Source organism: Oncorhynchus keta, chromosome 22 (assembly GCF_023373465.1).
Source record: "Oncorhynchus keta strain PuntledgeMale-10-30-2019 chromosome 22, Oket_V2, whole genome shotgun sequence".
Taxonomy (NCBI): Eukaryota; Metazoa; Chordata; class Actinopteri; order Salmoniformes; family Salmonidae; genus Oncorhynchus; species Oncorhynchus keta.
Genome location: NC_068442.1, coordinates 37,844,985 through 37,858,839, shown reverse-complemented (window position 1 = coordinate 37,858,839; position 13,855 = coordinate 37,844,985). Strand labels below are relative to the sequence as shown.

The 13,855-nt window shown below is 40.9% G+C and overlaps 1 protein-coding gene across 2 annotated transcripts in view; it reads right to left on the bottom strand.

The window, feature by feature from the left end:
* LOC118401426 (ankyrin repeat domain-containing protein 13C) overlaps window positions 1-13,855 on the bottom strand; it is a 59,568-nt gene that overhangs the window by 22,388 nt on the left and 23,325 nt on the right. The window lies entirely within an intron of this gene.

The window sequence follows — 13,855 nt, the reverse complement described above, 5'->3', positions numbered from 1 at the left end:
ACGCCTCCACCAATGAAAAATGAACTACACCTGTCAGCCTTCGAGTAGCAGGGAGAGGACAGTAAATATTGACACAGTGTAAGCACTAGGCAGCAATAGACTTCACTGCAGGCAAAATACCTATTCATTATTGGCGGCACAACAGAACAGGCTAAGCTAGCAGTCGGTCATAGACAGAGCAGGGCGCTCCAGTTTTCCAGTTCTCCTGCCACATCAGAGGCTATGGGACAAATCACTTCCATCTCCATTGGGCTTTGATGGCAGAATTCCCCTGCCATTCTAATCAAAGCACCCAGCAGGGCGCTGGACAGTAAAAGCCCCATATGATAAGCCACCATAGCGCCAAACCCAGGGGACCAGAGCCTGCTTTTGAACTATTTCATAGGCTGCTGCATTGTGATTGATGTGAGCAGTTAGGGCTAGATGTCAGCCATCCTAATGAGAGTAATAAACTAATGACTTTCATGTGATTATAATGAGAGAGAAATAAAAAGCATGATTGTTTTTTACATGATTGTAAAAGATGGGGAGGGCAGTCACTACAAAGGATATGTAATTCAATATTCCATCATGTGAAGTGAGATCAACAGAACAGAAACAGTAGAATAGCTAGCTAGTATCCATTTCCTAGGCTTTTGTGTCTCCTGATGGGTGGTGGACAACTGTCCATCCATCTCTCTCACACAGATCTAGAAAGAGACACCTATTAACACCATTAGGTAGAATGTTTTAATTTAGTTAGCATATTGTGACTGAGGAAATAACCATCTTCAAATCAAACGTTATTTATCACATGCGCCGAATACAACAAGTGTAGACCTTACCGTGAAATGCTTACTTACAAGCCCTTAACCAACAGTGCAGTTCAAAAAGAGTTAAGAAAATATTTACCAAATAAACAAAAGTAAAAAATTATAAAAAGTAAACAAAATAACAATAATGAGGCTATATACAGGGGGTCCAGGTAATAGGGGTGAAGTCACTATGCATAAATAATAAACAGAGTGTAGCCGTGCACAAAACAAATGTATGGGGGGGTCTTGTTCAGCAGTCTTGTGGCTTGGGGGTAGATGCTGTTAAGGAAGGAGCCTTTGTCCTATACTTGACGCTCCAATACCGTTTTTTTTCTTTCTTTTTTTTCACCTTCATTTAACCATGTATGCTAGTTGAGAACAAGTTCTCATTTACAACTGCCACCTGGCCAAGATAAAGCAAAGCAATGCGACAGAAACAACAACACAGAGTTACACATGGAATAAACAAACCATACAGTCAATAATACAGTTTAAAAAAAGAAACCAAAAAGTATATATACAGTGAGTGCAAATGAGGTAAGATAAGGGAGGTAGGTATAAGGCAAGAAATAGGCCATGGTGGCGAAGTAATTATAATATAGCAATTAAATACTGAAATGGTAGATGTGCAGAAGATGAATGTGCAAGTAGAGATACTGGGGTGCAAAGGAGCAAGATAAATAAATAAATACAGTATGGGGGTGAGGTAGATAGATGGGCTGTTTACAGATGGGCTATGTACAGGTGCAGTGATCTGTGAGCTGCTCTGACAGCTGGTGTTTAAACCTAGTGAGGGAGATATGAGATATGCTTGCAGAGAAAACAGTCTATGAGTTGGGTGTAAAACATTTGGAATCTTCCTAAAATTGAGGAAAACATCACTCCAAATAAGACAAAGAAAAAGAAGGCCTATCTTCACATCATGAGACAGCAGCAAAACTGTAGGTCTTCCTTTAGGTCCTTAAATAGGCTACTTTTGACTGCTCTGCACTGTACTGCCATGGGAAAAGTCCTTCTGCTCTTTTGTACTGCCCAAAGCCAGGGTGTAGTTCACTTCTCATCCAAACAGGCTCATGTGTGACAACACCTCAGACCTCTATATGGAAAAGTTGTTCCCTGCCTTATAAAAACTAGGAAAGAAACAGTGATAGGCTTTTAGTGAACACATAAATTTGACACACAGTTGTGTGAAAAAAAAACATGTGGACTGTGGACAAGTATAAAGGGAAAAAACACATAACTATGTTCCTGCTGTAAAACTTACTCATTTGCTAAATCTGCTACCTGCCATCTGTGGCATTGACCAACTTTTGGTTGTGAAACAACCGGCTAACAATTTATTCACTTCTGTTTTGGATACAGTGCTTTCAGAAAGTATTCACACTCCTTGACTTTTTACATATTTTGTTGTGTTACAGCCTGAATTAGGATTGGTTTAAATTGAAATTGTGTGTCACTGGCCTACACACAATAGCCCATAATGTCAAAGTGGAATTCTGTTTTTAGAAATGTTTACAAATTAGCGGCCCAACTTTCACTGGGGACATGACCCCACCACATTCTGAAATGGCATTGTTGTCCCCCCCTCCCAGTTTCAACATTGTACTGTGATACATTAAGGGTGTGCTTTAGGACCACGCGGACACCACAGAACGTACGGATAGGCTGTGTGAAGGCAAAGCTTCTGAAAGGCTGGCTTATAGGAGAGATGAACAGAGGCAGGTGCTGTCTGTGTGTGTTGGGCATTTTCTCTGAGTTGTAAAAGCAAGCAATGCAGAAATTGGCTACTCTTTATTTGACTGATGCAAGGTAACTGCTGTTTGACTTAACAGGAAGTAGCTAATGTTTCATCCCCTCTCGACTGAAGTTCTGTCTGAAGTGAATGATTTTGCTACAGTAGCTACCACAAACAGTTCAGCGATAGCCTCTAGCTATCTCAGTATCTGTCAGGTAGCAGTAGAACAGCTGTTGTGTGTATGGAAATATTTTGTAGCCTTTGTTTTGTCCTGTTTCAGAAGTAAATTAACTTGGCTAGTTTTTGCCAGTTGATGTAGCTACCATTAGAGCTAGCCAAAAGTTGGCTAACGTTAGCTAGCTCACTAACTTAACCCTCAATCACATTAGACCTAAGTCAAATGATGAAACCAGTGGCCAAATGAATGAAGAACAATACTTAGCAAAGTAACATTATTGATCTGTCAGTTTCCCTAGCTAATGTTCTACTCCGACACGGCTTAAACAGCTCTACAGGCTTCAATGTCATGGCCCACTGTCAGTAGACAACACTATGCTCATCATGTCTTAGCAGCATCGGATGGTGACAGGAGTCCCAGCAGGGTCAGACAGCCAGGGAAGACTAGTGAATTTTGCAGTATATTAAAACAATCAGTGAATTGATACAAAGTTCCGTCTTTAGTTAATGGTAGGCCTACAGTAGCGATCTAGAAGAAAAAGAAATGCACACCTATTAAGACGAGGTGCTGGCTCGCGGAGTAGAAAACTTGAAAATAAAAGAGAGCTGCACACTAGGAGCTCAGATGCAAAAATGTAATTAACAGCCAAGCTGTCTTCATCAGGGTGACCACCTCTGAGCTCCTAGAGTGTGCGGCTCTCTTTTATTTTCAAGGCCTACAGTAGCTACATGACTAAAGCTTAAAGCTACAGTCTGGGATCTGGGAATAATGGTGACTTCAATTATTGAACCATTAAATTATCCAAGAATAGAATCAATGTATAAATGTACACCAAGGTCATTCTTTGTCATGCTTTATAGCAGGATCAGATGGTGACATGGGTCTCAGCAGGGTCAGGCAACCAGGGAAGACCAGTCTGTGGTGTCGCCAAGGTGAACTTTTGCAGATGTAACACTTTATTCTCTCTGTGCAGCAAACACTGGACAAGCCAGAAGCTTCAAACATTGAAACTATTTTAAGGAAGTCTAACAAACCTCTAAAGTTTATTTCCACATTGTATCAAGGGTTGATAGAGGCTTTTCCTGATGATACAAAACATGTACAACTAAAATGTAAGGAAGACCTAGGAGACACTATTGATGATGATGAATAGATACATACAGTGCATTCAAAAAGTATTCAGACCCCTTCCCTTTTTCCTCATTTTTTTACATTACAGCCTTATTCTAAAATAGATTAAATGTTTTTTTCCCCTCAATCTACCCCACAATGACAAAGCGAAAACAGGTTTTTAGAACATTTAGCATATTTCATGCACTCAGAAATGTCATTCCTCTGCTGGAGGTGTAAAACACAAGAGGACATATTTGCATAATGTTATGCTCTTGTGAAGGCTGGCTGAATTCTGGCAAAGAGTATGTTTTTTTTAACTCAGCAGGTCTACAGATTCTCCCTTCTCCTTGTTTACTTGGAAATGTTGATACTTATCAGATAAAAGTGTGTAGCCTAGCATTAATAGCACTTAAGAAATGCATTGCCATTAATTGGAAGGTTGTTTATCCTCCCACAATGTATGGCAGAAATGTCAGGTTATGTATCACTAGATTAGATTTAGTACAAGATTAAGGGTATACTTTGCAACTTTCACAAGGTATGGATGCCTTCTATGGAATACTGTACGACAAAAATAGTCTGTATTGACAACATGCCCACGTCAGGGGAGATACCTATTTAGGCAATCTCTAGCTGCTGGGCTGCTCAGTCCTGGCCCTGGGGGTCTACCGTACTGTTGGTTGTCACTCTGGCCTTGGCCTAACACCTGAAAACAATAATGAATGTTTCACTAAGATCCTAAAGCTGAGTGGGATGTGTTGGGGTGCTGCGGGGTGGCGAATGCCTAGGGGAAGGATGGTGCGATCCAGCTATATTGTATGCAAGTAAAAAGAGCTCTACGGTACTTTTAGGCATATGAATTAGTGCCCTCTGTACATTTTTGGGACAGTGAAGCATTTTTTCTTTTCAAAGTTTGAAATTAAACAATGATTATGAAGTTAAAGTACAGGCGGTCAGCTTTAATTTGAGGTTATTTTCATCCATATCGGGTAAAGCGCTTAGAAATTTCAACACTTTCTGTACATAGTCCCGTCCCCCCCATTTAGGGAGGAAGGAAGTCTGTACAGAATAGGGTTGTTTGAGGCAATTCCAACACAACACATCACTGAGTGCCACGCACGGTGGTGGCTGCATCATGTTATGACATTGAATGTTTCTGAAAATCTATGGCTTGAAAATCTATGGCAAGACTTGAAAATGGCTGTTTAGCAATGACCAACTTAAGAGAGCTTAATAATAAATGTGCAAATATTGTACAATCCAGGTGTGCAAAGCGCTTAGAGAGAGACTTACCCAGAAAGACTCATCTGTAATCACTGCTGAAGGTGATACTAACATGTATTGAGGTGTGAATACTTATATAAATTAAATATTTGTGTATTGAATTTTCAATAAATTTGCAAAAATGTCACTGTCATTATGGGATATTGTGTGTAGATGGGTGAGATTTGTTTTATTTATTTAATCAATTTTGAATTCGGGTTGTAACAAAAAAATGTGGAATAAGTCAAGGGGTATGAATACTTTCTGATGGCACTCTATGTGTCACGACTTCCGCCGAAGTCGGTCCCTCTCCTTGTTCGGGCGGCGTTCGGCGGTCGACGTCACCGGCCTTCTAGCCATCACCGATCCACTTTTCATTTTCCATTTGTTTTGTCTTTGTCTTACACACCTGGTTTCAATTCCCCAATTAGTTGTTCATTATTTAACCCTCTGTTCCCCCACGTCTGTTTGTGAGTAATTGTTTGTATGTAGTACGGTCCGTTAATGTGGGCTCTCTTTATTGTATCGCATTTGTATATTTTGAGTAAAGTACGTTTATTTACTTATATCTGCTGTCCTGCGCCTGACTCCTCTACACCAGCTACACACAGACCACATTACAGTAAGTCTTTGCCTGACTCAAACTTTATTATTTTGCTGCTCTATCCCAGGCTTAGTTTTGGTTAACTGTTTTGAACTCCAAGCACAGGTAGGACACTTGAAAACAAAAACATTTATTTTTTATTGTGAGATTTAAACCTACGATCTTCTGCGCTCAATCCATGGACTTAGTCTACAGCGCCACAAGGATGGAGCTACCTAAGCTTTTAATTTTTGTCTATTCAAACAGACCCCATTTCAAAGGAAACTAGCACTCATTAAGATCAGGTGTGGCCAATTAGTGGGCGAAGCCAACACACCTGAACACACTTAACAAGATAGAGGGTAGAGTTTTGTTGATGCCGAGAACGGAATGTATCAGTTTTATAACGTTCTTAGAATGTTCTTTGAACCTTAGTATTTTCTTGTGGGTTTTTATGGTAAGTGTTCTTAATGTGAACATGACTTTAAATAGAACCATGAGGAAACATGCAGAAAACGTTTTGCTGAAGTACTGAAATTCTCACCTAAGAAACATGATTCTCAGAACGTTATGTGCTAGCTGGGTTGTTCACTACATACTTTAGTCTGAGACCGCCATCATTGAAGTTGTTTGGTGTTGACGTCAAAATGAGGGGTGTTGTACAAAAAGTAAATCAGAGATTGGATCATCTCTAACCAATCAGAGTAGCAAAGCCAATGACACATTTTCTTTTTGGGGGGGGACTCTTGCCAAACCCAGTTGGTTTCTGGTACCAATCAGAATGGTTAGAATGTTTTTCCATTCCAGAAATCGTCGTGGTACTAAGATCCAGACTCATTGCGGAGGAGAAATTAACATATGTGGGAGTGGTGTAGCGTTTGTGTGGGAGTGGTGTAGCGTTTGTACGGGAGAAAGGAGTTTGGGTGGTCAGGCAATATACAGTAAGTCTACCATCTGGCTAAAAACAAACAGATTCAGTACTGGTCTGGTCTTTTTAATAAAGGCACTTTGAATATGGGATTTTAGAATCTCTAAAAAGACCAGATCACTACTTCCTGGAAAAGTGTGATATCAGCAACTTTCAGTGGCCTCATTCACTCAGATGTTTCCATCCTCACACAGACAGCTCCCACTTCCCTACCAGACCAAGAGAAGTGCTGACCTGCTAATGTATCTAAAACACTGTGCATTGCATTGCTTTTCTAGGCTAGCCATGTTAGCTAACTTTTACATGTTTATGACACTGAATATGGAAAACTGTTCAGTATTACTCTCCTGCCTTACTGACAGCCAGGTCATATGACAGGGCCAGGCCTATACACCTACTGTAGTCATTTACAAGATTTGCAGGAACTGAGTCAACAGCTAAGAATAAAAGTGATTCATTTAAGTGAGGGTGGCGTGGCAGTGTGATAAGAGACCCATGATGCCTTGGAACTACACAGTGAGTCAGAAGGTAGGTGCGTGCATCAACCAACACAGGTCGAAGTGTAGCCGAACATCATATAATAAAAATAATTTAAAAATCATTTGAAATAATGAGTGCCTCTCTCCTTTAAAACAGTTACAAAGTAACACAGACCAAATGGATGGTGGGTATCCATAGACCCTGGAGATCAAATTTAATTTGTCACATACAGTGCCTTGCAAAAGTATTCACCCCCCTTGCCGTTTTTCCTATTTTGTTGCATTACAACCTGTAATTTAAATGGATTTCATGTGGATGTCATGTAATGGACATACACAAAATAGTCCAAATTGGTAAAGTGAAATTTAAAAAATAACTTGTTTCAAAAAATTCTAAAAAATAAAAACTGAAAAATGGTGTGTGCATATGTATTCACCCCTTTGCTATGAAGCCCCTAAATAAGATCTGGTGCAACCAATTACCTTCAGAAGTCACATAATTCATTAAATAAAGTCCACCTGTGTGCAATCTAAGTGTCACATGATCTGTCACAATATCTCAGTATATATATATATACACACAAACATACACACGCCTGTTCTGAAAGGCCCCAGAGTCTGCAACACCACTAAGCGGCACCATGAAGACCAAGGGGCACTCCAAACAGGTCAGGGACAAAGTTGTGGAGAAGTACAGATCAGGGTTGCGTTATAAATAAAAATATCCAAAACTTTGAACATCCCACGGAGCACCATTAAATCCATTACTAAAAAATTGAAAGAATTTACAAAACAAACCTGCCAAGAGAGGGCCGCCCACCAAAACTCACAACCAGGCAAGGAGGGCGTTAATCAGATAAGCAACCAAAAGACCAAAGATCACCCTGAAGGAGCTGCAAAGCTACACAGCGGAGATTGAAGCATCTGTCCATAGGAACAATTTAAGCCATACACTCCACAGAGCTGGGTTTTACGGAAGTGGCCAGAAAAAAAGCCATTGCTTAAAGAAACAAATAAGCAAACACGTTTGGTGTTTGCCAAAGGTCATGTGGGAGACTCCCCAAACATATGGAAGAAGGTACTCTGGTCAGATGAGAATCAAATTTAGCTTCTTGGCCATCAAGGAAAACGCTATGTCTGGCACAAACCCAACACCTCTCATCACCCCAAGAACACCATTGGCAGGGACTGGGAAACTGGTCAGAATTGATGGATGGCGCTAAATACAGGGAAATTCTTGAGGGAAACCTATTTCAGTCTTCCAGAGATTTGAGACTGGGATGGAGGTTCACTTTCCAGCGGGACAAAATAAAATGTCTTTCACCTTTATTTAACCAGGTAGACCAGTTGAGAACAAGTTCTCATTTACAACTGCGACCTGGCCAAGACCCTGTCAATGACCCGAGGCATACTACCAAAGCAACTCTCGAGTGGTTTAAGGGGAAACATTTAAATGTCTTGGAATGGCCTAGTCAAAGCCCAGACCTCAATCCAATTGAGAATCTGTGGTATGACTTAAAGATTGCTGTACACCAGCGGAACCCATCCAACTTGAAGGAGATGGGATTTTTGCCCATTCTTTAAGGCAAAACTGCCCAATTGGCTAGATATGCCAAGCTTATAGAGACATATCCCAAGAGACTTGCAGCTGTAATTGCTGCAAAAGGTGGCTCTACACAGTATTGACTTTGGAGGGGGGGTGAATAGTTATGCATTCTCAAGTTTTCATTTTATTTGTGTTATTTCTTATTAGTTAATTTTCCTGGCACACCACACCAGGGCCCTCACCTCCTCCCTATAGGCTGCCTCGTCACTGTTGGTAATCAGGCCAACTACTGTTGTGTCGTCTGCACACTTGATGATTGAGTTGGAGGCGTGCGTGGCCACGCAGTCATGGGTGAATATGAAGTACAGGAGGGGGCTGAGCACGCATCCTTGTGGGGCAACAGTGTTGAGGATCAGCAAAGTGAAGGTGTTGTTTCCTATCAGAGTTCACAACAATCGAATGTTCTGCTTTTTAGGGGAAACGGAAAGAGAGCCTGTGACGCGACTTCCGCTTTTGGACATTAACAAGGCGACACACCACATTTCCTGGATTGGTTGAACAGTGCAGAAGAGAACCTCCCGTCAGTTTTTTCCCCCCAAGACCAGTATAGAGGTTCTAGTTTCTGGTGTTTCTTTTATGCCTGCTACATATATAGCCATGCACAGTACACATTACAGAAGGCAGCTATGGTGTACTCTGCTCTCCAGTGTACAGTGGGGCAAAAAAGTATTTAGTCAGCCACCAATTGTGCAAGTTCTCCCACTTAAAAAGACGAGAGAGACCTGTAATTTTTCATCATAGGTACACTTCAACTATGACAGACAAAATGAGAAACAAAATTCCAGAAAATCACATTGTAGGATTTTTTATGAATTTATTTGCAAATTGTGGTGGAAAATAAGTATTTGGTCATCTACAAACAAGCAAGATTTCTGGCTCTCACAGACCTGTAACTTCTTCTTTAAGAGGCTCCTCTGTCCTCCACTCGTTACCTATATTAATGGCACCTGTTTAAACTTGTTATCAGTATAAAAGACACCTGTCCACAATCTCAAACAGTCACACTCCAAACTCCACTATGGCCAAGAGCAAAGAGCTGTCAAAGGACACCAGAAACAAAATTGTAGACCTGCACCAGGCTGGGAAGACTGAATCTGCAATAGGTAAGCAGCTTGGTTTGAAGAAATCAACTGTGGGAGCAATTATTAGGAAATGGAAGACATACAAGACCACTGATAATCTCCCTCAATCTGGGGCTCCACGCAAGATCTCACCCCGTGGGGTCAAAATGATCACAAGAACGGTCAGCAAAAATCCCAGAACCACACGGGGGGGCCTAGTGAATGACCTGCAGAGAGCTGGGACCAAAGTAACAAAGCCTACCATCAGTAACACACTATGCCGCCAGGGACTCAAACCCTGCAGTGCCAGACATGTCCCCCTGCTTAAGCCAGTATATGTCCAGGCCCATCTGAAGTTTGCTTGAGAGCATTTGGATGATCCAGAAGAAGATTGGGAGAAGGTCATATGGTCAGATGAAAAAAATATATCACTTTTTGGTAAAAACTCAACTCGTCGTGTTTGGAGGACAAAGAATGCTGAGTTTCATCCAAAGAACACCATACCTACTGTGAAGCATGGGGGTGGAAACATCATGCTTTGGGGCTGTTTTTCTGCAAAGTGACCAGGACGACTGATCCGTGTAAAGGAAAGAATGAATGGGGCCATGTATCGTGAGATTTTGAGTGAAAACCTCCTTCCATCAGCAAAAGCATTGAAGATGAAACGTGGCTGGGTCTATCTGCATGACAATGATCCCAAAGACACCGCCTGGGCAACAGGAAGGAGTGGCTTTGTAAGAAGCATTTCGAGGTCCTGGAGTGGCCTAGCCAGTCTCCAGATCTCAACCCCATAGAAAATCTTTGGAGGGAGTTGAAAGTCCGTGTTGCCCAGCAACAGCCCCAAAACATCACTGCTCTAGAGGAGATCTGCATGGAGGAATGGGCCAAAATACCAGCAACAGTGTGTGAAAACCTTGTGAAGACTTACAGAAAACGTTTGATCTCTGCCATTGCCAACAAAGGGTATATAACAAAGTATTGAGATAAATAAGTATTTGGTCAATAACAAAAGTTTTCCACCATAATTTGCAAATAAATTCATTAAAAATTCTACAATGTGATTTTCTGGATTTGTTTTTCTCATTTTGTCTGTCATAGTTGAAGTGTACCTATGATGAAAATTACAGGCCTCTCTCATCTTTTTAAGTGGGAGAACTTGCACAATTGGTGGCTGACTAAATACTTTTTTTGCCCCACTGTATGCATCCCACTCAAGGTACGGTACATACCACAGTCCCCCTTTATAACTCAACCACAAACCCAAATAAACCCATCAAAGCACACTCCCCCTCCCATAGATGTACTGTCATGATCCATGGGAAGAAAGAGGGAGAATCATACAATACATCAGGCTTCTTACACACCCACAAGATATCAAAGCTGGCCATAGAGGGAGGAGGTTAGAGTTTTTATGATCTAAAATGCAGTGTGTTCTTAAAGAATGAGAAATGTCAGTCAGAGGAAATGTATGCTTCTCATGACTCGGCTAACGTTACTCTGACCAGCAGAAGTTCACAAGGCTAGAGACAATGATGAACAGCCAAATGAAAGAGACAAGGGGAAGTAAAACATAGTTTAATTTTTTTTTTATCCTAGTCCCTTTTTAATTATGGCCTCTAACTCACTTTAGCAGTTCAAAAGCTCCCTTTGTGGTGAGTTAAGTCCAGAACAGACCTGTGGTTGGCCACGTTCAGAGTGACAGAATGCAGTCTCAGCCTGTCAAAATGATCTTCTTTGTACTTTGATTCACAACCAAGAGTAGGGTGACAACATGGGCACTTTACTGCTTTACAACAGGACAGAGGTTAGAAATAAAAATACAAATATGGGGTGAAAATTATGTGACAGATATACAGTTGAAGTCAGAAGTTTACATACACCTTAGCCAAATACATTTAAACTCATTTTTTCACAATTCCTGACATTTAATCCTAGTAAAAATTCCCTAACTTAAGTTAAGTCAGAAGTTTACATACACTCAATTAGTATTTGGTAGCATTGCCTTTAAATTGTTTAACTTGGGTCAAACGTTTCAAGTAGCCTTCCACAAGCTTCCCACAATAAGTTGGGTGAATTTTGGCCCATTCCTCCTGACAGAGCTGGTGTAACTGAGTCAGGTTTGTAGGCTTCCTTGCTCGCATGCACTTTTTCAGTTCTGCCCACAAATGTTCTATAGGGTTGAGGTCAGGGCTTTGTGATGGCCACTCCAATACCTTGACTTTGTTGTCCTTAAATCATTTTCCCACAACTTTGGAAGTATGCTTGGGGTCATTGTCCATTTGGAAGACCCATTTGCGACCAAGCTTTAACTTCCTGACTGATGTCTTGAGATATTGCGTCAATATATCCACATCATTTCCCCCCCTCATGATACCATCTATTTTGTGAAGTGCACCAGTCCCCCCTGCAGCAAAGCACCACCACAACATAATGCTGCCACCCAAGTGCTTCACGGTTGGGATGGTGTTCTTCGGCTTGCAAGCCTCACCCTTTTTCCTCCAAACATAATGATGGTCATTATGGCCAAACAGTTATATTTTTGTTTCATCAGACCAAAGGATATTTCTCCAAAAAGTATGATCTTTGTCCCCATGTGCAGTTGCAAACCGTAGTCAGGCTTATTTCTTCTTTTGATTTTCCCGTGATGTCAAGCAAAGAGGCACTGAGTTTGAAGGTACACCTCCAATAGACTAATTTACATAATTTTAGTCAATCAGAAGCTTCTAAAGCCATGACATAATTTTCAGGAATTTTCCAAGCTTTTTAAAGGCACGGTCAATTTAGTGTATGTAAACTTCTGACCCACCGGAATTGTGATACAGTGAAATAATCTGTCTGTAAACAATTGTTGGAAAAATTACTTGTGTCATGCATAAAGTAGTTGTCCTAACTAGAGGCCGACCGATTATGATGATGATTATGATTTGGTTTAAATAATGCAATAACTAAGTGTTGGAGAAGAAAGTAAAAGTGCAATATGTGCCATGTAAGAAAGCTAACGTTTAAGTAAGATGAGAACATATGGAAGCTGGTGGTTCCTTTTAACATGAGTCTTCAATATTTCAAGTTAAGAAGTTTTAGGTTGTAGTTATTATAGGAATTATAGGACTATTTCCCTCTATACCATTTGTATTTCATTAACCTTTGACTATTGGATGTTCTTATAGGCACTTTAGTATTGCCAGTGTAACAGTATAGCTTCCGTCCCTCTCCTCGACTACTACCTGGGCTCGAACCAGGAACACAACGACAACAGCCACCCTCGAAGCATCGTTACCCATGCAGAGCAAGGGAAACAACCACAGGCTCAGAGCGAGTGACATTTGAAATGCTATTAGTGAGCGCTAACTAGCCAGCCATTTCACTTCGGTTACACCAGCCTCATCTCGGGAGTTGATAGGCTTGAAGTCATAAACAGCGCAATGCTTGATGCACAACGAAGAGCTGCTGGCAAAACGCACAAAAGTGCTGTTTGAATGAATGTTTACGCGCCTGCTTCTGCCTACCACTGCTCAGTCAGATACTTAGATACTTGTATGCTTGTATGCTCAGTCAGATTATACGCAACGCAGGACACACTAGATAATATCTAGTAATATCATCAACCATGTGTAGTTAACTAGTGATTATGATTGATTGATTGTTTTTTATAAGATAAGTTTAATGCTAGCTAGCAACTTACCTTGGCTTACTGCATTCGCATAACAGGCAGTCTCCTTGTGGAGTGCAACAAGAGAGAGGCAGGTTGTTATTGCGTTGGACTAGTTAACTGTAAGGTTGCAAGATTGGTTCCCCGGGCTGACAAGGTGAAAATCTGTCGTTCTGCCCCTGAAGGAGGCAGTTAACCCACCGTTCCTAGGCCGTCATTGAAAATAAGAATGTGTTCTTAACTGACTTGCCTAGTTAAATAAAGATTAAATAAAGGTGTAAACAAAAAAAGCAACACAAAAAAAATTAAAATGTAAAAATTTGCCAAATCGGTGTCCAAAAATACAACTTTCCGATTGTTATGAAAACTTGAAATCGGCCCTAATTAATCGGCCATTCCGATTAATCTGTCGCCCTCTAGTCCTAACCGACTTGCCAAACTATAGTTTGTTAACAAGATATTTGTG